Source organism: Felis catus, chromosome F1 (assembly GCF_018350175.1).
Source record: "Felis catus isolate Fca126 chromosome F1, F.catus_Fca126_mat1.0, whole genome shotgun sequence".
Classification (NCBI taxonomy): Eukaryota; Metazoa; Chordata; class Mammalia; order Carnivora; family Felidae; genus Felis; species Felis catus.
In genome coordinates, this window is record NC_058384.1 from 158,219 (window position 1) to 181,242 (window position 23,024).

At 45.2% G+C, this 23,024-nt stretch overlaps 1 protein-coding gene and 1 non-coding gene across 7 annotated transcripts in view; one reads left to right on the plus strand and one right to left on the minus strand.

The window, feature by feature from the left end:
- DISP1 (dispatched RND transporter family member 1) overlaps nt 1-23,024 on the plus strand; it is a 182,335-nt gene that overhangs the window by 63,224 nt on the left and 96,087 nt on the right. For 2 of the 6 annotated variants that reach the window (XM_023248077.2, XM_023248076.2), the window contains exon 3: nt 1,021-1,057. The exons of the other annotated variants lie outside the window; for them this stretch is intronic. The gene's annotated coding sequence lies outside the window, so the exon portion shown is untranslated. The remainder of the gene's footprint in view (nt 1-1,020; nt 1,058-23,024) is intronic. 6 annotated transcript variants of the gene reach the window in all.
- Nucleotides 9,043-9,144, minus strand: LOC111558441. Its single transcript, XR_002739348.2, has one exon. It is a non-coding gene; the product is annotated as a U6 spliceosomal RNA (small nuclear RNA).

A 23,024-nucleotide genomic window follows, 5' to 3' on the forward strand; every position in this document is an offset into this window, starting at 1 on the left:
GAGCGTGGCTTCTGAATTAGGTCAGCCTGGGTTTGAATCCCATCCCTGGCCCTCCTGGCTGGTGGCTCAGCCTCCTTCTAGAGCTGGTGTCCTTGTCTGTGTGGGGCAGGGACCCGTGCCAGAGACTGTCCACAGTGCTTGTCTGCCTGATCGTGGGGCTGCTGCAGCCCCGTGCTCCATCCTTCCACCGCCCCCCCTGCTTATGAAGTCGGAGTCGGCCCTGTGGGCCCACGACTCGAGTGCGCTTCTTCAGCTCCCGTCTTTGGACGTGTTCTCACTCTTGGCCTCCAGTCGATGCCAGTTAACGCACGTTTCTCCGTCTCACCGTCTGTTGTTCCTGGGCTTTGTCATACTGTTCTTTCAAAGTCCGTTTACCACGCTGAATGAGTAATGTGGCATTTAAAAGTAATATTTGTCTGGTGGGACGCGTGGCTCGCTCAGAGGGGCGTGCGGCTCTAGATCTTAGGGTGGTGAGTTCGAGCCCCACGTCGGGTATAGAGCTTACTTAAAATCTTAAAAAGAATAATATACAGTGTTAATAAAGCCATATGCCCTGAATCTCTAGTAATGTTATTATAATATAGATCACGTTACAACAAATATTTTTAAAGCAAAAATTCTGCTTCTTGGGTGATAGATTTATTTTAGGAATGTTTGTTATTTAACTTCTAGTACAGTGGGAAAATGTTCATGTCCTTCACAATACATTTTCCCTATGAGGTCTTTTGACTGCATTATAAGAGAGTGGTTGGGGCGCCTGGGTGGCGCGGTCGCTTAAGCGTCTGACTTCAGCCAGGTCACGATCTCGCGGTACGTGAGTTCGAGCCCCGCGCCAGGCTCTGGGCTGATGGCTCAGAGCCTGGAGCTTGTTTCCGATTCTGTGTCTCCCTCTCTCTCTGCCCCTCCCCCGTTCATGCTCTGTCTCTCTCTGTCCCAAAAATAAATAAATGTTGAAAAAAAAATTAAAAAAAAAAAAAGAGAGTGGTAATAAGATAATGTTATAATTTGTTTTTCTGAAAGGTTGAGCAACCCTTTCAAGACTGAGATGTCCTCAAAGGTAGGAATCTGTGTTCTATGTATCTTTGTCCACTGACGTTTAGTAAAGTCCTAAGTGTTACCTGAGTGATCACATTCTTGAGTGGATTAACTGTAGTGTTTTGTTTATAACTTTTTATTTTGATATAATTTTGAACTTTAAGAAGAATCACAGGGGCGCCTGGGTGGCTCAGTTGGTTGAGCGGCTGACTTCGGCTCAGGTCGTGATCTCGTGGTCCGTGAGTTCGAGCCCCACGTCGGACTCTGTGCTGACAGCTCGGAGCCTGGAGCCTGCTTCTGTTTCTGTGTCTCCCTCTCTCTCTGCCCCTCCCCCGTTCGTGCTCTGTCTCTCTCTGCCTTTCAAAAATGAATAAATGTTAAAAAAATTAAAAAAAAAAACTTAAAAAAAAAAAAGAATCACAAAATTAGTACAAGGAAATGCCATATACCGTTTACCTAGATTTACCAGTTATTTGTTTTCTCTTTCTTTTTGTTTTTTTGTTTTTATTTATTTATTTATTTATTTATTTATTTATTTATTTATTTATTTATATTTTATTTTCTAGATTTACCAATTATTTAGCACGGTTTACTTATTTATATGTGCCTAACGTTTTCTGAACCATTTGAGGATAAGTTGCCAACATCATGCCCCTTTACCCCTGTGTCCTTCCGTACGTAGTTCCTAAGGACACATTCTCTCATAAAACACAGCACACATACCAAAATCTGGAAATCTAACCTGGATATAATACTGTTTGCTCATCTGCGGTCCACATCCAGATTTGCCCTCTGTCTCGAGTACGACATCCAGTCCAGGGTCACACATTGCATGGCAGTTTCCTGTCTCCTTGAATCAAATCTGGAACAGTTCTGGAGTCTTTCTTCACTTTCTTGACCTTAGTTTACATATTTTGAGGAGGAGAGGTCAATTATTCTGTAGAATTGACCTTGATTTGGGTTTGTCTAATGTGTTCTCATGATGAGATTGAAGTGTCGTCATTTTGGGGGGAAAGCCACGGGACGGTGTCGTGCCTTCTACATCCTGTCAGTAGGCGGGCGATGTCGGTACGAGTGTTACTGACTTACCCACCAAGTTTCTCCACTGTAAACTTACCGTTTTCCTATTGTAGTTAATATGTAATTTGTGGAGAGATAGTTTGAAGTTCTTAGTATCTTCTTCCTCCTCAGACTTTCACTCCCTCCTTCTAGACTTCCATATTTATTAGTTGGTATTATGCTCTAAGAAAGAGCTTCCTTTTCTTCCTTTTTAAAATTTATATTAGTTCAAACTCATAGATTCTTACTGTATTCAAGGAATTATATTCCTTACTGTCATTAATTATTTTATTGCTTGAATTATTCCAGCTTTGGGCTGTGGGGGCCCCAGCTACAAACTGCCCCTCTGTCCTTTGGATATGTTTCCATAATTCTTCAAGGATTTCTTACTTTTGGTGGAACAAGATGTTGTAAGTTCTTCATGTACTTCTTTGCACCAGCCCCGGACACAGCCTTTCCTAGGGTGCTTTGGTTCCTTTTCGTGGAGAATGGTATTTTGAAACCAAGATCCAGGTGTGCACATTGCTACTAATGTGTTGTTTGTTCTAGACCCTGTTAGGTCTCAGATCTCTCAGACTGAGCCAGGAAATATGTGTATGTGTCTATGCCCCCGTCTCCGTCTGAGTTCAAGCTCTACATGTAAGTGAAGGATTCACATCCCTCCACTTCACATTCAGCAGCCCAGGATTCATTCTAGTCTCCAGCAGTGGGAAACTTGGCTCAAGACAATGTTTTGAGTCCCTAGTATCTTGTCAAAGCCTTGGCATTAGGTGGTAAATCCATGTTTTAAGGATTTGGATGAATGAATGAGTCAATAAAATAGTTATGGTGTTACCTCTAGATATATCCTCACTGCTGGACCAATATTTGGCGTGAGGTGCATGTTCAATAAAACTGTGTTGAACAAGTGGTTCAAGTGGTTCTTTCCCCTCCAGTATCTTCATGTTTTATTTTCAAACCACGTGAGAATAGGACTCCATATAAGTATTCTTGTTTTTTTACCATTTAAAGCTTGAATCCAGATAAATTATTCAGTTAATATGAACAGTCTTTTTCCAATAAGAAAAAGTCATAAATAAAAATAAAATTGCTCTGGAAGATAAACAGTTCTTTTGGGACACCTGGGTGGCTCAGTTGGTCGAGCATCCGACTTTGGCTCAGGTCACAGTCTCGCGGTTCGTGAGTTCGAGCCCCGCATCCGGCTCTGTGCTGACAGCTCAGAGCCTGGAGCCTGCTTCGGATTCTGTGTCTCCCTCTCTCTCTGCCCCTCCGTTGCTCACGCTCTGCGTGTCTCTCTGTCTCAAAAATGAATAACTGTTAAATTTTTTCTTTAAGACAAACAGTTCTTTTGTTTGAAAAACCTGAGATTTGGGCAGCATCAATTGAAAAGGTTTCCATTTGTCTAATTAATAGAAATTGTGGCTTTCAGAGTTTGGCGCATTTTTCACGTTTGTCAGCTCTGGCGACATGAAATGTGTTCTTCGTCTGAATTCTCTTCCTATGCCGCTGCTGTCAGACAAAAAGAATTTCCATGTCACTGTTGCTTGTTACTGAGCTGCTATAAAAAAGGATGCTTGACGATAACTTATGAGTAAGTGATTAGAGATTTCTGGTAACCTTCAGATTGTTGCCAAATTACATTAACTGTGAGTAATCTGGGGGGAAAAGCAGTCTCATTCACCTATGCCCTCAAAGGTTATAGATTTACAATTTCAGACAGCCGTTAATGACGTTCCCTTTTGAGGTGCATTTTTTCCCTTAAACCTCAGGAAATATGGTCTGCTTTTCTCTCCATATGATTAAAACTAATAATTCCTTGCTCATAAGTTCATATTTTATCCCTTGAAACTTGTTTTGAAAATTGCTTCATCCTTTTCTGTGTTTGATTTTTCTGTTTACCCAAACTATATTAAATGTGGCATGTGCATTGTAAGTTCTAGGACTGAATTGACTGTGGAATTTCTAATGAGTCGTAATACCAGAAAGTAGGAAAGAAACAAGGGGGTGAGTTTTATGTCAGGAAGTCTCTTCCATACACTTGCCTGGGAGTTGATTATTTTTTTTGTTTTAAAGAAGTTTTCTTCCGGGGTACCTGGGTGGCTCAGTCGGTTAAGAGTCCGACTTCAGCTCAGATCATGATCACACGGTTCGTGGGTTTGAGCCCCGCGTCGGGCTCTGTGCTGACAGCTCAGAGCCTGGAGCCTGCTTCAGATGCTGTGTCTCCCTCTCTCTCTGTTCCTTCCCTGCTCTCACTCTGTCTCTCTCAAAAATAAATAAACAGTAAAAAAAATTTTTTTTAATTAAAAAAAAAGTTTTCTTCCAACATTTTCTTTAACCCGTTATAGAAACATTTAAGTTTTTTGTTTGTTACATGTTTACACATTTATTTAAGTTTTCCACACTGATCAGGAGTGCTGGGAGTCTGCATCTTCTGAAACTAAGAAAAATCAAGACAGTTAAACAGCTCAGTCTTGAAAGCCCTTCCTGTTTGAAGAAAAACGAAATCACAGTTTACATAGTCTTTTCTGAGATTAAATTTTGAAGGTAAAATTTTATGGTTTTCTGTCTTTTAGGTATAGACATACAAAGCCAAAATCCCAAAATTGTTGCTTAGAAAATACTCAGTGGGTGGTGAGGGCTCTCCGGAGCCTGTTCTGGTTGGTCTCTATAAATAGAAATTGCTAAAGCATAGGGGCGCCTGGGGGCTCAGTAGGTTAAGCTTCCGACTTGGGCTCAGGTCAGGATCTCACTGTTCCTGGGTTCCAGCCCCGAATCAGGTTCTGTGCTAACAGCTTGGAGCCTGGAACCTGCTTCAGATTCTGTATCTCCCTTTCTCCCTACCCTTCCCCAGCTCATGCTCTGTCTGTCTGTCTGTCTCTCTCTCTCTCAAAAATAAACATTAAAAAAAATTAAATATATAAAAGAAATCACCTAGGCATCAGCCCGCAGTACTGATGCACACAGGAACTACTCACTATTAGAGGCAGGTACACTTGGCGAATTTCCAAAAATGCCTTTGCACTTTTAGCCAAAGTTACTTTTTTGTTTTCTCTTTGAATTTGCACCTGGAGGCCCCCTGCTGGATTTATGGTAATGCCTTCTCTCCTCCAAGGAGCAGACCAGGAGCCAGAGCCACATGTCCATGGGCGGGGTTAGTGCAGGGAAGGGCTCCGTGCTCACCCCAGTGAATCTGTGTCCGGCTCCACCTGCCCAGCTCCTCCGTGTCTTGAAAGTGGAGGACTGGAGGGAGGACCGAGCAGAGGGGCTGAGGACTGGAGGGATGGCTGAGCAGAGGGGCTGAGGACTGGAGGGAGGATGGAACAGAGGGGCGGAGGACTGAGCAGAGGGACAGAGGACTGGAGGGAGGGCCGAGCAGAAGGGCTGAGGACTGGAGGGAGGACTGTATGGGGGCAGGACTAGAGGGAGGACTGCACAGAGGGGCAGAGGACTTGAGGGAGGACTAAACGGGTGGGGAGGATGGGAGGGGATGAGCAGAGGGACAGAAGACTGGAGGGAGGGATGAGCAGAGGGGTGGAGGACTGGGGGGGAGGATTGACCAGAGCGGGGGAGGACTGGAGGGAGGACTGACCAGAGGGGTGGAGGACTAGAGGGAGGATCGAGCAGAGAGGCGGAGGACTGAGGGGGAAGATTGACCAGAGGGGGTGAGGACTGGAGGGAGGACTGAGCAGAGAGGCAGAGGGCAGGGGGGGGTGGGGAGGACTAAGCAGAGAGGGGGAGGATTATAGGGAGGATTGACCAGAGGGGCGGAGGAGTTGGGGGAGGGCTGAGCAGAGGGGCCAGTGCGGTCTTGGTCCAGGTTGGCAGTTTGCAGGGTGGAATGCTGGGCCGTGTTCTCCCCTCACTCTCTGCAGACGCACTTCCATCCTAGCGGTGGTGGCTTCTGTCTTCACTCCTTTCTTTCATAGGGTTGTGTGGCCCCCGAGGTGTGGGGTCCATGCATGTATTTGGGGTTCGTTCTGTATTTCCTTCTGTTGTGCATGTTTTGGAGCCCGAGATCAAGCAGATTAAAATGCAGGTACATGTTCACATCACTCGGGACTGCACGGTGACTTGTGGCTGGGGAGGAACTAACTCCTTGTCACCTCCCCTGTAGACCAGCCGCAGGGCCCCGCTTCTGCGGGTTCCGTAAACACTAGTATCCTTTTCTGTCTTGCGAACGCAGCAGGGTGTTCGTGAAAATGACACATGAATCTTTTAACAAATATATTAAAATGTAACTTAATTAAGTCCAATTATGGGGCAGGCCGGTTTGAATCAGAAAACCATCTGGGGTGCAGAACTGTAGGCCTTGAATCAGAAAACCATCTGGGGTGCAGAACTGTAGGCCAAGGCAGTGTGGGCACAGGGTGGTGGCAGCGGGGGTGCGGGGCGCTGCCGGTCCCGGCACTGGGTTGCGGGGGGCAGGGAGCCTGGGCCTTAGGGCGTCGCTCCTGCATCTGTAACCTAGGGACAGCACAGGGCCCACCTGGCACGCTGTTCACGTTTGATAAAGATCGTTTAATAAATGAGTGACCCTAAAGCTTTGGGGTTCCTTTTTATAAATTAAGAACCTTAATCTAGAAATGGAATGGCTGAGGCGGAAATGGGGCCACGTTTCTCCATAGCCTTTCAACAGTTAGTACACTTTTTTTTAAATTTAAGTTCTAGTTAGTGACCATACAGTGTAGTGTTGGTTTCAGGAGTAGAACCCAGTGGTTCATCACTTACAGATGACAGCAGTGCCGGTCCCAACACATGCCCCCCTTGGTGCCCATCCCCCATGCAGCCCATCCCCCACCCTCCTCCCTTGTGGCAACCCTCAGTTTGTTTTCTGTGTTTAAGTCCCATGGTTTGCCTCCTTTTCTGTTTTCATCTTATTTTACTTTCCCTTCCCCTGTGTTCGTCTGTTGTGTTTCTCAAATTCCACATGAGTGAAATCATGTATTTGTCTTTCTCCAACTTATTTCGCTTAGCATCATACACTCTAGTTCCATCTACATTGTTGCAAATAACAAAATTTCATTCTTTTTCATCGCCAGGTAGTATTCCATTACACACACACACACACACACACACACACACACACACACACACACCCCACATGTTTATCCATTCATTAGTTGATGGACACTTGGGCTTCTTCCATAATTTGGCTATGGTGATAATGCTGCTATAAACATTGGGGTGCATGTGGCCCTTCAAATTAGCATTTTTGTATGCTCTAGATAAATACCTAGTAGTGCAATTGCTGGGTTGTAGGGTAGTTCTATTTTTAATTTCCTGAGGAACCTCCACACTGTTTTCCAGAGCGGCTGCACCAGTTTGCATTCCCACCAGCAGCGCACGAGGGTTCCCCTTTCTCCGCATCCTCGCCAATATCTAGTGTTGCCTGAGTTGTTAATTTTAGCCATTCTGACACATGAAAAGATGCTCAACATCACTCATCATCAAGGAAATACCAGTCAAAACCACGGTGAGATATACTTTTAAAACAAAGTTTATTTATTTTGAGAGGGGGTGGGGCAGAGAGAGAGGGAAAGAGAGAATCCCAAGCAGGCTCCACACTGTCAGTGCAGAGCCTGATGTGGGGACTGAACTCACGAACCATGAGATCATGACCTGAGCTGAAATCAAGAGTTGGATGCTTAACCAACTGAGCCACCCAGGCTCAGCCACTTACTACACTTTTTAAAACATTCATTTTATTATTTTCAAGATCTGTAGTAATTGGAACTGAGCCAAGTATGTATACTATGCGATGTTTAGTTACACCGCTTCCATAAAATGACCATTGTAGTTGTGATTAGCATATTATTTATAAATAGGTAATTATAATGATATTATGGAAGTACTTAAACATTTTGCTTTCTTGAGTGGTTAAAATATTTTTTCTTTCACTATTTTTGCACTGTTTAATTTGTTAGTAAACCCTTTTGTGGAAGTTATTCAAAAGTCCTTTTAGTAAGTTATCCTCTCTGGACTGTCATAAAGTCTGCATTCATTGAGCAATATAGAATCGTTGATTCAGTGTGAACAGACTAGACATTGTCCAGCTCAAGCAGTTCCTTATTTAGAGGAGGAAACACATCCAAGTAGTGATGTAACTTCTCAGGGTCCTGTAGGTGCTTCACGTCGGAACTGCAGCTAGAGCCTGGGGGCTGTGGTTGGTTCCCTGTCCCGTGTGCCTTTCTTGTAAACCCTAGCCCTCTAACTACCAGGTGACCTAAGCTAGTGTCCTGACGTGCAGCTTACCTGGGCGGTGCATTGGATGTGTCAGAATATGAGACGTTGAGGGGCAGCCGAACACGTAAAAGTGGTTTAGCAAAGCAGCTTTTCTCTCCCTGCTCGTGCTCACGGTGTGTGTCTGTCGCAGAGGGTTGATGAGAGGGAGCCTACGGGGAAAGGGTTGGGGGTCGGCAGACACTTGAGGAGGGGGACGTACCCATCAAGAGAAGGGCGAGTGAAAAGTGCGGGGCATAAAGGAGGCTGCGTCCACACCGAGCAGTTCCGCGGGCCTTAGAGAGATGGCGTGAGCTCTGCGTCTGCGGACGAAAGGCATCACCGGCACGGCAGTGAGTACGTGCGGTGCAGAGCAGTATGTGTCATGTTCCCAAAAATGAGAGAGGACCCTGCTTATGTGTGTTATACGTTACATGGAACACGTCTCTACGTATGAGGAATGTGGGCTTACAGGCACACATAGAACACGTACGCGTGGGCTGTGTGTGAGATGTTTCTATAGGTGACGTGAACGAGCCCGGAGGAGTAGTCAGGCTGTGAGCACTGATTGTCTCGGGGAGTGGGATTTGGAAACATTGTTAACGGTTTCTTTGTTTATGGTTATGTTGCTTACTTCATTACCAGAAGCATCTATTACTTTTGCTATTCACAATACCTAACAAATACAAATTAAAATCAGCCGATAGCATTGGTATATTTATGATGCTCTAAAATACGGGAGACTTCATGAATTTGTATGCCGTCTGTATGCAGGGGCCATGGAATCTTTTCTGTGTTGTCCCAAGTTTAGCGTATGAGCTGCTGGAGCAAAGTTGTTGTTGGTAGTGGGTTTTTGTTTTTTGTTTTGTTTTTTTTTTTAATCGAAGTCAGCTAGTGGACTTTCCCATCGAAGAAATACCCAGATTACCTGACTCCTGACTGGCTGACTTGGATGGTTTCTAATGCACTAAAATTCTTCAGTAACAGCATATTCAGAAAGGAACATCGTGAGGATAATTTTCAGATGTGCTTTCCCCTAGGATCAAAGTTTCCAAATGCTTATATTCTTGATTCTAAGCATTTTCGTCTTATTTTACTTCATAATCTGTTGTATTTAGCAATAAGCTGATTACTATAGTATATTTACTAATGAAAGATGAATATTGTTTCCATGTGAAACCAAGGCTAATAAATTCTAACACCCATGATTCAATTAAGACTCAAACCTTCCTTTTGTCAAGAAACGAATTGCATGATGGAATTGCAATTTTTATTTAGAAAGAGAACAAAATAAACTGTTTGCATTTTGCAGATTTCCTTAAATTCTAAGACCCTGAGTCTTCAACACCTCATCTAAGTGCAGATACCCTTGTAATTTTCCAACACCAGGGACGCCTCAGGTCCTAAGATGTTTGTTTTAAATCACAGTTACTAATAAAAGAAAAATATTTTTGAATGTAAATATTTTCTGGACGTTTGTTAGTCATAGGTTTTATGTAGTACTAACAAAGCCATTATTGACATAAAACTTAAAAACTAGTCAATTTTAAAACTCCCGAGAAAAATACCAGGAACAATTTGAGTGTATTTGGGACAGAGAAAACAAAATACTAATGCTTTTCTTGGCTGAGGTCTGTGTGCTATCATCAGTTGGTCTCGTGGCAGACTTTCATTTTTTCATTAAAGTAGCACAAAATTAGTATCTTAGAAGACCACGAGAGTGTAACCAAGACCTGATTCAAGCAAGCATGTCAACAGGGCTTCTTTCTCTCCAAGGAGCTAGTAAAGCCTGTGGAAACTGTGACCGGCTGATCTCGAAGCTCGTAACTTTGAGGGTTAGTTGATTTTGGCTATAAAAGAACCAAATAAATTACACAGGGTGGAACAACTACAGAGAAAAACACAGAGGTCTCATCTTCTCCTTGGTCTTTGTACCTTTTGAGATGCAAGTAACTAAATTCACACAGTAGCTTTTCAGATGAAGTTGTTATAAGAGCCCTTCATCCCGCTGCTGCCCGCGGTGAACACAGCTCTGAGTGAGGGCTCGACCGTCACCAGGCCAGAGGAAACCATCCCTGTGGTTTCCTGGTTTTGTGGAGGGTGCGGTGGAAATAGAAAGGGGGGGAGAGAATCCTGGGCTTTTTATGGGGTGGGCTGCTGGGGCATTTATTTAGCTTTGGGCCTTGTACTCATGGAGGGCCTTAAATTTACCTTTTTTGCATGATCTCCAACTAAGGGTGTCTGTGTAGATGTATGTTTTTTTTGTCTCTGCGTTGAAAATATTAAAATATAGAATATACGTTACTCTAAGTCTCTTTTGACGCCCCCACCCCCTCCATATCCGTGGAGCCTAAAAACAGTATGAGTTTCGTGTGGCTTCTTAAAGGGCCAAAGACTAAGCAGGAAATAGCGCCAGGAAACAGTTGTTAGATGCTTGTTATTGTGAATTAAAATGAAGGGCTCTTGGTGTTGCATTTTAAGATACGTTCATGATGCTGAAGTTGCCTGGAAGAAAAACAATATGTGAACATAGCCAGGAGAATTCTGAAAAGGAAAGTCACCTGTCCGTCTGACGTGGTCTGTCAGAGAGCAGAAGGGGATAATGACCTCTTAGGTTGTCGTGAGAAGGAAAAGGTATTTTTTACTTAAAATTCTTAGGATAGTGTCTGAAACAGAACAAACGTTTAATAAATTTCCTGGTTTAGATACTTGCTTTATTTCATAAACCTTTATCACTTGCTCCGTGTCTGTGGAGAGGTCGATCGGTGATGATGGGGCAAGAGTTGAGTAGATAATGGGATGTAGATGTTTCATCTTTAATAGAGTCAAAGTCAAGCAGGTTCCCGCACGTTGCTGAGCAGTTTTGCACACGGACCCTTCTTGCCGGCGATCTCACTTCTTAGTAGGGCAAGAGTTGGGGCCACCGACTCCCCACACAGTCGGAAGTTTGTGTATAACTTGCGACAACAAAAAACTTAACTACTAATAGTTGACCGGAAGCCTTACCAGTAACTTGTCAATTAACACATATTTTGTATATGTGTTGTATACTATACTCTTACAATAAAGTAAGCTAGAGAGGAGAAACTATGAGAAAATCGTAAGGAACAGGAAATATCCTCACGGTGCTGCCCCGTAAGGCACCTGTGTATCGGACCCGTGCAGTTCAGACCCGTGTCGGTCAAGGTCAGCTGTACGCTGGAGAATCGTCTCCGCGTGTTGAGGAGACAGATGCAAGGAAGTCCATTAGGGCGCAGTCGTAGTTGTAAAACACCAAAACTCCTAACTGTCCAGCAGAGCTGTGTGTGAGCTAGGTCTCAGAAGCAGCAGCCAGCGGACGTTTCGGACCGGCGGACGTGATGGGACGGCACTTAACAGGAGGTCTGAGGGAGTGCAGAACAGCTCACCCGTTGTGTATGGACGCACGTGGCGGCCTGGCGTGAGACGTGCTTGGAAATGAAAACCCTGGTTCGGGAGAGCGGTCACCTCTTCGGAGCGAAGAAAGGGAATGGGGTCCCAGTCTGTTCCGTTCCCCAGGGGAACCCACTGCCTGTAATGGTTCATGAAGAAAAACGGGCAGGAAGACAACATTCAGACATTTTCATAAAGCTGGGAGGCGAGGGCAGGGCCACTCGCCGTGTTAGTCTGTCTCTCTCCTTGCTTTGAAACGGTTCCCATGCACACAAATGAGGTAAGTATGTGGAGATCCTGTAAAAGCAGGAGAGGGAGAGAGAGTGTGGCCTCTGGAGGCAGAGACGCTGGCTTTTCCTCTCTGTGCTGGTGGCTTTACCTCTCCGAGCTCGTGACCTCGTCTCTAAAATAGGGACGGGGCGCCTCGGTGACTCCGTCGCTTAAGCGTCTCACTCTTGGTTTTGGCCCAGGTCATGATCTCACGGTTCATGACTTTGAACCCCAGGTCGGACTCTGTGCTGACAGCACAGAGCCTGCTTGGGATTCTGTCTCCCTGTCACTCCCCGCCCCCGCCCCTCCCCCCCCTCCACCCTCAAAATAAATACGTAAACACTAAAAAAGATTAAATAGGGGTAGTAATATCTCTATGACACTTTGTTAGGAGTTGAGAGCTTACCTAAAGTGCCTTTTATAGCTGTTGGTGCAGAAGTTCCAAGAGCTGGGAATAAATACTGCCTGAGCAACAGCGGACGTTGTCCGTGCCCTCACATAACTTTAGAGTCTAGTGGGGGAGACAGAGGAGGGTCAGCTGTCAGACACGTGTAAGTGACACCTGTAATCTGTGTCCTAAGGACAAGTGCAAGGCACTGTGATTCCCTTCTTCCCTGAGACATGCCTGAGGGCTGGGCTTTGAAGAAAAAGCAGGAGCTCAGTGCAGAAGACGGGGTAGAGGGGTCCAGCCCGAAGGAACAGCCCGGAAGTGCTGCAGGAGGGCGCCAGGCCAGTAGGAGTTCCCGAGAGGAGGCCGAGGAGGCCGGGAGTGGAGTGGAAGTCCCAGGGGAAGGGCCGGTGCCCAACAGGACTGAAGACCAGGCACGGCCGGGTCTGCAGCTCTCTGAACGCTCCGCCGGGTAACTTGGGGTGTGAGGAGGGCAGTCAGTGGAGGACACTGGTAGACCGGAGTCCCTTAACGTCAGGGTGAGCAGAAGAAGCTCTGGGAGGACGGTTCGGAAGCAGCTGTAAACATGGGACGTTGTTAGGAAGTCCTACAAGTTGGTAGCTGGGTGGCCCAGAAGAGTCCGTTTAGGTCGTTGCTTCAAACGAGACGAGAATTGAGAGGCAGAAGCTGCATCCACAAACCAGTGGGTAGTCTTTCTCATCACCCACGTGATCGGAAAAGAGTTCTGGTCCTCTGTTAGTGCTTTTTGCCGGTAGCTGTTCACCTTGAAGGTCACCATCTTTAAACGCAGTAAGAGTGCTTTGCCGCGTAGATTCTTCAGTTTACGCTGTTCTGCAGACACGAAGTTAAAGCCTAAAATGGATAGTGAAAAATACCAAGGAACTTAACAGTATTTTGAATGGATTCCTTTAGGTATAACCACCGTTGCCAAAATAACCAGGGATAGGCCCACCCGTTCTCACCGCCAGACGAAATGTTTAATACATTAATGTTTTAAGTGTTTTCCACACATTAATGAGTTAAACGGACACCTGTTGAGGGTTTACTAGTCTGCCCAAAGCTCCACGCCGTGCGTCCCGTGGTGGGTGATCAGTAAATGACTTTGTTGGTGCGGTGGTTGGTTTCTGAGGCATTTCAGGGGTCTCTTCCAGCAACGAAGGGGGGCCAGAAATAGAGCAGAAGGAGAGAAGGTGGGGGCCTGGGCTTCAGACACTGGTTAGTAGAAGAAGTAAATCTCATTCCTCATCGGTCCCATTTAAAGGGTGCTAAGGAACCAACTCAGTCTGAAAACCAGGGGGAAAGGAAAGAACCAAGGACTTCAAGTGTAAGTTAAAAAAAAGACAAAACAACAACCAGAGAAGTACAAAGAGCAACATTTTTAAATAAACGTTTACCATAAAATTCTGTTATGGGAATGGACCTTTGTATAACTGGTTCCCTGTTGATGGAGAATTTGTTTGTTTTCTCCTTCTCTTCCTCCTCCTCCTTGAATCCACAGGCGGTACTTGTTTCTGTTATTTTGATGAACTTTAGGTTAGTCACAGGGTAAACTGTGGCAATGGGACTTCTGGGTTAGAAGGTATTTTTAAAGGTGTAGTAAAGATATTAATAAACCCCACCGTGTTGTCCTCTGGAAAGGTCACCCCACCTTGTCACCCCACACACCTTTATATAAATATAAATAAAAATATCTCTTTGTCTTTTTTTTTAATGTTTATATTTATTTTTGAGACAGAGACAGAGCATGAGTGGGGGAGGGGCAGATTGAGAGGAAGACACAGAAACTGAAGCAGGCTCCAGGCTGTCAGCACAGAGCCCGACGCAGGGCTCGAACTCGTCAACCGTGAGATCGTGACCTGAGCCGAAGTCGGACACTCATCCAACTGAGCCACCCAGGCGCCCCAGGGGTGTTGCAGTCTTAAAGCTAGCCTAGGTGAAGGTTGAAGCAGCATCAGAGTGCTGGGATCTGAATGTAATTTAGTTTTGAGTAAATTAATTTGTATTAATTTTTTTTAACTTCATCTTTTTTGGCTAATGCTTTTTATTCATTTCTAATCAGGAGTCTTTAAATTTAATGCTTTGGTTGGTCCAAGGTGCACTGGGCTTCCGTTATACTTACGGACATGTGGCTTCACAAGGAGGCACAGTGGGTGTTACAGGAAGGTCTCGGGCAGGAGCTGGCTATATGGTGTGCCCCGATCTTCTCAGCACAGAAACCCCAGAGGAGAGATGGGGTTTATAATGAGCGCTACAGCACATTACAGATAAAGCGTTTTTGTAGACTCGACAGTCATGTGGAAATACAACGTTATACTTCTTATAAGTTTACTTACTTTTGAAAGCAAAACCTTTAATTAAATGTTCTTTTTAAAAAATTGTTTTTTCGGGACGCCTGGGTGGCTCAGTCGGTTAAGCGGCCGACTTCGGCTCAGGTCATGATCTCGCGGTCTGTGAGTTCGAGCCCCGCGTCGGGCTCTGTGCTGACAGCTCAGAGCCTGGAGCCTGTTTCAATTCTGTGTCTCCCTCTCTCTGACACTCCCCCATTCATGCTCTGTCTCTCTCTGTGTCAAAAATAAATAAACGTTAAAAAAAAAAATTAAAAAAAATTGTTTTTTCCTTTTCCTAAATTTTTTTTTTTAACGTTTATTTATTTTTGAGACAGAGGACAGAGCATGAATGGGGGAGGGTCAGAGAGAGAAGGAGACACAGAATCCGAAACAGGCTCCAGGCTCTGAGCTGTCAGCACAGAGCCCGACGCGGGGCTCGAACTCACAGGGTGTGAGATCATGACCTGAGTTGAAGTTGGACGCTCAACCGACTGAGCCACCCAGGTGCCCCTAAAAAAAATTTTTTTTAATGTTTATCCATTTTTTTTTTTTTTTTGAGAGAGAGAGTGAGACAAAGTGTAAGTGGGGGAGGGGCAGAGAGAGAGGGAGACACAGCATCCGAAGCAGGCTCCGGGCTCTGAGCTGTCAGCACAGAACCCGACGCAGGGCTCGAACTCACAAACCGCGAGATCATGACCTGAGCCGAAGTCAGACTCTTAACTGACTGAGCCACCCAGGTGCCCCTGGAATAGATTTTTGAGTGAGCACCTTCATAAATGCTTATGTGTGTTTGTGTATTCAACATGTGCACATGGAATGAGAATGTTTGGCCAAATTAAAACATTTAAGAAGGCAGTTAACTCGGTTCGTGGGTTCGAGCCCCACGTCGGGCTCTGTGCTGACAGCTCGGAGCCTGGAGCCTGCTTTGGATTCTGTGTCTCCCTCTCTCTCTGCCCCTCCCCCACTCACGTGCTGTCTCTGTCTCTCAAAAATAAAATAAACATTTAAAAAAATGAGAAAAAAAAAGAAGGCAGTTAAAAAGGAAATTTTGACAGGTGCCTGGCTGGCCCTGTCAGCAGAGCATGGGACTCTTGATCGTGGGGTTGTGAGTTCAAGTGCCACATTGTGTATAGAGATTGCTTAAAAATAAAATCTTAAAAGAAGAAAAAAGAAATTTTGAGGTGAGGGCTTTAACTATTAGCATTTAGAAAAACAGCAAATACATTCTTTTCTATAGAATTAGAATCTTGGCAAATCTTTAAAGGAGCTTTGCTACGTGAAAATACGAGGAACCTGTCTGATTTCTTTCTGAGACTGATGTGGAGAAGTTTCAGGATTTCTTAATGTTTTCCATTATGATCTCTTTACCATATGTGTTCATGCTGTGAGATAAAAAACTTGTACATTGCAAATCACATAAGATTGCAAATAAATATTATAACGTTATTTTCCTCATCTTTTACGATTTAGCCTCTAAATTTAATTCCTCCTTGCAGGCATGTGAATTTTCCTTTACTACTAGATGGCTATTCCAGTCACCTGCACTACAAAGGAGCTTCTCTCTCTAGTGTCTGGGAACGGCAGGAATTTGGAAGAACCCTGCAACAGAGGCAGAAGGAACAGATTTGAGTTTCGTGGGGTTTTGTCTTGCCTGCATTACATTTAAAAGTATCTTTGTCCAGAGAGGGAAGAAGAAATACTGCAGATTTGCAGGTTAATGTAACGGGACTAAACTCTTCTCTTTGTAACTTTGTGAATGGAGAAGAATATTCTCTGTATGTTTCCTTTCTTCTAGTTTTAAAACTTCCTAAATATTTCACTTCTAGGCCGTTTCCCACTTGTCTGATTTGGTTTTACGTGGAATTTGAGAACAGAGAAGACATTTTGTGGAATCATATAAACTTATCTTCCTGTGAGAGGTCACACCTGCCACAAACAAACGATGCCACAACTGAGAGCGTGTTAGACGCCAGCGTAGGGTATCTGTAAATATTCAGAAGTTAATACATGGGGAGAAGTTAAAAATGTTATTAGAGAAGAGAAAAAGGATACACTTTTCACAAGACTTTTTCAGAAAGAATGTTGAGGTCTGTCACATGTAAAGACTTCAGTAAGACTATGATTGGACCAGCCTTTAGGAAAGGTCTGTGTATCCGTATAGCAAAAAGACTTGTGGGATAGTACCATGAAGTAAAGAAAGGCGAGTTAAAATAGGACAGGAGAGTAATTTCATGTTGTTTTCTGAAGAAGATAAGGCCCGGTACTTGTCAGGTTGAGGGGTGCAGAGTGCAGCTTGATCGTGTAATTCTAAAAGTACACTTGTAAACGTACCTTAAGTACATTCCTACCCTCCGACCCGGTCGTTCGAAGCATAAACATTTATGATAAGAAAATAATTTAAAAGACTTAAATACAGTTGCAGCAGAAACCAAGGGTGTACATACGTACAGAGCTTTTTATAGAAACGTTACATTTTCCAGAATACAGACCCTGTGTTTGTGGCGCAGAGATGGACGATCACCAGAGTCCCGTGCCGTGGCTGCTCAGCCGTACGTGTGCACGGGTCTGTTAATTGTGCACGGGTAGTTGTACATCTGCTTGCGAGGGGCAGTCAAGGCTCCGGAAATGTGCGCCCTGGAGGGTTTCGGTTCTGTGTTCACACGAGGAGACTGGGCAGTCTGCTGGGTTCACTTACAAGTCGGCAGACGCAGAGTACGTGAATGGCACAGCCGTGGAGGCAGTCCCACTTTGTATGGTGAGGGGGGACTCTGACCGTGGGGGAAGCCTCCAGGGTGGAGCTCTGTGAAGGGGGGACCCGTCCTGCCTTGTGCGTCTCGGCGTTGCCGTCGAGGACCTGCCCTCAGCAAATGATCAGTGTTTCGCCCGGTACCCTTTTCTCTAAATTCTGGTTGCTGATTGGGCTTCTAAACCCCTGTTAGGTGACTGCATCAGAATCACTCGAGCCCAATTCTGGGGCACCTGGGTGGCTCAGTCGGTTAAGCGTCCGACTTCAGCTCGGGTCACGATCTCACGGTCCGTGAGTTTGAGCCCCGCGTCGGGCTCCGTGCTGACGGCTCAGAGCCTGGAGCCTGCTTCAGAGTCTGTGTCTCCCTCTCTCTCTGCTCGTCCCCTGCTCACGCTCTGTCTCTCTCTCAAAAATAAATAAACATTAAAAAATTAAAAAAATTTTTTAAATAACAACTTCCTAGGTCTCCGTTCCCTGGAATTCTTATTCCTTCGTGTGGGCCTTTATTTCTCCAAGTTTTTATTTCAAACTAATTTTAAACCTTCAGAAAACTAGAGAGTTCCCCTTGACTCTTCACCCAGCTTTTCTTCCTGTAACCCGATGAGGCTGCAGCCCAGCTGTTAAAACGAGGAAACGAACACTATCACGATACTATTAACTGATCTGTGAGCCTTGTTTGAATTCTGCCAGTTTTCCCATTTATATCCTTTCTGTGGCCCAGGATCTGATCTAGGATCCCACGCTGCACTGAATGGTCTTGCTCTCCTGGTCTCTCGCAACATGTGCTCATAGCTCTTCAGTGTCTTTCTTCCGCGACCTTGGTAGTTTTGAAGAGCGAGCTTTAGCTTCTTGGTCAGTGTCCCTCAATTTGGGCACGTGTGGTGTTTTCTCGTGACTGTATTGAGCTTATGCCACAGGAGAGAGCTGTGCACGTGTCAGTACATCACATCAGGGGGTGTATGATGTCAGTAAGTCTTGTTACCGATGGTGCTAACTTTGATTACTTCGTTCATGTTTCTGCGCAGCGTTTTCACTCTGTAAAGTGACTCTTTTTTCCTTTGTTATTCAGCATCTCGTGAGGAGATCTTTGCAAATACCCTGTTTCTCAGCAAAAATTACCTGAGGCGGAAGGACCATAGTAACACTTGCTGCATTCAGGAGCATCAGTGATTCGGCTTTCAAATACCCTGCTTTTCTCATCGGGGTTGGGACTCTTCCGTGCAACAAGCGTCACTATGGAATTGGCTTGATTTTCTATTTTTACTGCTCCGTCTACTTTCAGTAGTTGGGAAGCCACCGTAAGAACTGCCCCTTTCCCTCACTTACTTGTCTATATCCCTGTGTCCCCGTGAGTGTTTGTTGTGCGGGTTTCCGTCCGTCACCGTCACGTGCTCGCTTTCCTGCTGCAGTCGTTGCAGCCTTGGCCGTCGGGAGCTCCTCTGAGTTAGCTTCTGTCTTCTTTCCATATTTCCTTAAAAAAATTTTTTTTAACATTTATTTATTTATTTTTGAGGCAGAGAGAGACAGAGCATGAACGGGGGAGGGGCAGAGAGAGAGAGGGAGACACGGAATCCGAAGCAGGCTCCAGGCTCTGAGCCGTCAGCACAGAGCCCGGCTCGGGGCTCGAACCCACGAACCGTGAGATCATGACCTGAGCCGAAGTCGGACGCTTAACCAGCTGAGCCACCCAGGCGCCCCTCCGCATTTCCTTTGTTTTCTAGCACGTACGTGCTTTGAATCATCACAAGATATTCCAGGCTCCAGGCTCGTCTTAGTTTTACCCGCAATGGCTCTCAAGTTCCAAGGGTCCCGGGTTTCTTTTACCAGAAGATGGTAAACCAAGGTCGGGGGCTGAACGTGCTCCTTGCTGCTGGGGTGTTAGTGCTTGGAGGCCCTTGGCGTGCACAGGGCTAGTAAGCACACATGCGTGTGCCAGCACGTCTGCGTGCGCACATCTGTTTCTGTGCCTGTTGAGATACACGTATCTCTCTCTGTGTATATTTACACACACACAACCGTGAGTTTGTGAGTTCTTATCTCTGACTCAGATCCAGTAGGACACGGTTCTTCCTAACCTTCCCCCTTCTCTTACTTGTGACCCTTTTCTCCGGCAGCGAGAAACTTGGCTCCCACTGTCTGCAATATATTTTACTTGTTCACACCGTGTGTACACAAAGAGCAGTGACTCTACCTGGAGGCAGTTTTGTCCCCAGGGGGCCATTTGGCAACGTATAGAGACATTTTCAGTCTTCACAACTCAGGTGGGGGAGTCTAATGGCGTCTAGTGAGTAGGGGACTGCCTGCACGCGCAGGACAGGACGAAGAATGAAACGGACCACAATGCCAGCAGTGCTGATGTTGAGAAACCTTGAATGTCAAGTAGTTTCGGAATGGCCGTGTACCCCTGTGAAAAATAAATTTAGTGGGGCGCCTGGGGGACTCCGTTGGTTAAGCTTCTTTCTGACCGTTGGTTTCGGCTCAGGTCATGATCTCACGGTTCATGAGTTTCAGCCACACGTGGGGCTCTGTGTTGACAGTGCAGAGCTTGCTTGGGATTCTCTCTCCCTCCCTCTCCCTCCCTTCCTCTCTTTCTCTCTCTCTCTGCCTTTCCCTGCTCATGTGCATGCTTTCTCTCTCCCTCTCAAAACAAACACACACACACACACACACACACACACACAAAAACATAAAAATGAATATACTAAGTAGCATATAGTATTTGTGTAGTTATTTTTTTCTTTAGTCTTACAGCACTTATTCAAAACAGTGTCATCCAGAGTTTACTAAGGTTCGTTCCTTCCCCCACTTCCTTTAGTATGGTTGTTACTCACTTAGGATACAGTTAGGGTCACGGTTACTGTTTGTACTCAGTTGGGGTTTGATTGATTGAATATGTGAAACGTCACGGTTCTAAAAGAGCAGTACACAAAGATCCGCTCCCAAGGTGGGAATCTGTTTTCACAAGGTCCCCAGATGATTCCAATACTCACCTGTTCAGAACCGACGGTGTAGCTTATGGGCTTTGAAGTCAGACCTGAATTTAAACCCAGTCTCTTACCAGGTATGTAATGTCGGGTAGGTCCCTTTCCACCTCTGAGCCTGTACTTCCAAGGGTTGTTGTGACGATACGAAAACATACGTGCAGTGCTCGTCACAATGCCTGCACACGGCACCCAGGTGAGAGCTGATCTCGTTCTTTTACGTATCCATTTAACAAGCAAGTTGCGTGGCTGGTGTGTCCCGAGGCCCCAGACTGCTTCCTCACGAGGCCGAATAACGAAGACGCTGTTCGTGCCTTTGAGTGGTTCACCTTCTAGGGAGGTTCTTGGCGGTTTTGCAGAAGGTACAATGGCCATTTCCTACATTGATGTGCGATATAAGAGACTAGGATAGTAATAAATCATGATTTTATAGAAGCTTGTCCCTAGAAAGCCTCACTGGTGCAGACTGTGTGTGCGCTTGTCTGGTGAGCTATCGTGGTAAGAAACAGCAATCTAGAGACACAGGTAGTATGTGTCTCAGACTCTGTCGGATAGAAGACATTCCAGGCTTCTAAGGATGTCTAGATACCAGGCCATTTGAGTGAAGTTGAATTCTTTAGTGAGTGTCTGTAGTCCGATGTTTAGCGTTCTTAGGTACCAGGCATTCAAGTGATTTTTTAATGAGTGCTTTTCAATTTCATTATGTGTACAGATCATCTGGGGATTTAGTTAAAAAGCAGAATCAGAGTCGGTAGATGTGGACGGGGGCCTGGGAATCTGCACTGATACCAAGCTCCCAGCAGATGTAGTTGGCCGTGGGTCCCACGTTGAGTCATGAGAGTTATTGCACGACTTTGAAATTGTATTTTCTGGCTTTCGGTCCTAGTTCTTGTACTTACTAGATAGGCGCCTGTTAGGAGTGCTTAATTTCACTCTGCATGTTGTATGATGTTATTAGCTATCGAACTCAACACATGTAACCATTAACATTTTAAATTAACAACGTGAAGACAAGCCTCCAACAACTAATTGGTAGAATCGACAGACAAGTGTCATAATTTGGTGTTGCAGCTAAGGATGTCCTTCCATTTGATCTACATTTTATCTGTGAGACTCCCCCCCCCCCCCGCCCCCATTGTGACAGCCACTGACACGGATACCTAAATAAACGAAAATTAGGACCAGAGTTTTGTTTTGTTTTGTTTTGTTTTTAAGTAAGCTCTACACCCAACGTGGCGCTTGAACTCATGACCTGACAGCAAGAATTGCCCGCTCTACTGACTGAGCCGGCCAGGTGCCCCAGGACCAGAAGTTTTAAAAAATATATATGTATGTTAACACTGCTCTCACTATATTCATGTATAAATAATCAATAAAAAATGTTTTAGTGGAACAGTTTTTGAACTACCAATAAATGAAAGAGAATAATGTATTATTTACATTATCCTGTTAAGTTTTCTGATTTGTTTTTTCTTAATTGATTTTTTGGTATAGAAGTACATTTCTGTAATTTATATTGTAAATCGAGGGTGTGTGCTCAAGGGTACTTTACCCATAAAGGGTGGAAGAAGAAAGTTTAGATTTCACTGCTATGGAGCAGAGAAAAAATGGCTTTCTTTTGAAAAAACATTGAGGGCAGATGTTCATGGTTTGCCACTCGGACTAAATGAAGCTCTCCTTAGGGTATTTGCAGGGTATCTGACACGGAGAGACTGTGATTCCCTTGATGTAGTGTAGCTGGAATTGGGGGCCCTTCACTTGGAAGTAAATGTTTGTGGTGACACGGCGTCCCTCCCCTCCCCGAAACAGAGGGCAAGGGACCCTAGAATTGAGGTGACCGGCTAGTCTGTTACATTAACTAAATGGAGTTGACCTAGTCCCGGTTCATGAGGGTTCTAAGGGTCTTCGGAAGAAAGCAGTTGTTATAGGTGAGTGTACATGGATTAGCCTGCCTGCTCGGGGCCCTGCTTTTCTCGGTCTTTGAGCCCGAGTGCCCAGACTTTGCGCTCCGTGGCACCTTCGACACTCTTAAAATTGGTGGAGGATCTCAAGGAACTTCTGTTTATATGAGTTACAGCCATCAGTCGCTAACCACAGCAGGAATTAAAACAGAATTTTAAAATATTCATTAATTCATTAAAAAGATAAAACTATTGCATGTTAACATAAATAACATATTTCATGAAAAATAACTATTTCCCAAAAGAAAAATTAGAAGAGTGGCATTATTGTACATTGTTTACAAATCTCTTTAACGTCTGGTTCACTAGAAGACAGTGGATTTTTCTCTCTGCTTTTACACTCATTGCACTCCCTCTGTCACAATATGGCGCATCGTGTAGCCTCTGGAAAACTCTGTTGGACACTCATGACCCATGAAGAGGGGACCGACATCACGTAGATCTGACCTTGCTGGCACCCTGGAGGGGCCTGTGGGAACCCAGGGTTTCCCTTCATCCTGGGCTAAGGAGGGAGTTGCTGTGGCTGTTTGTGGCCTGCACAGGGCCAGGGGCTGGGTCTGCCTCTCTGGAGAGGCTCGGCGGGGAGCTTGGCGGGGGCTCGGCTAG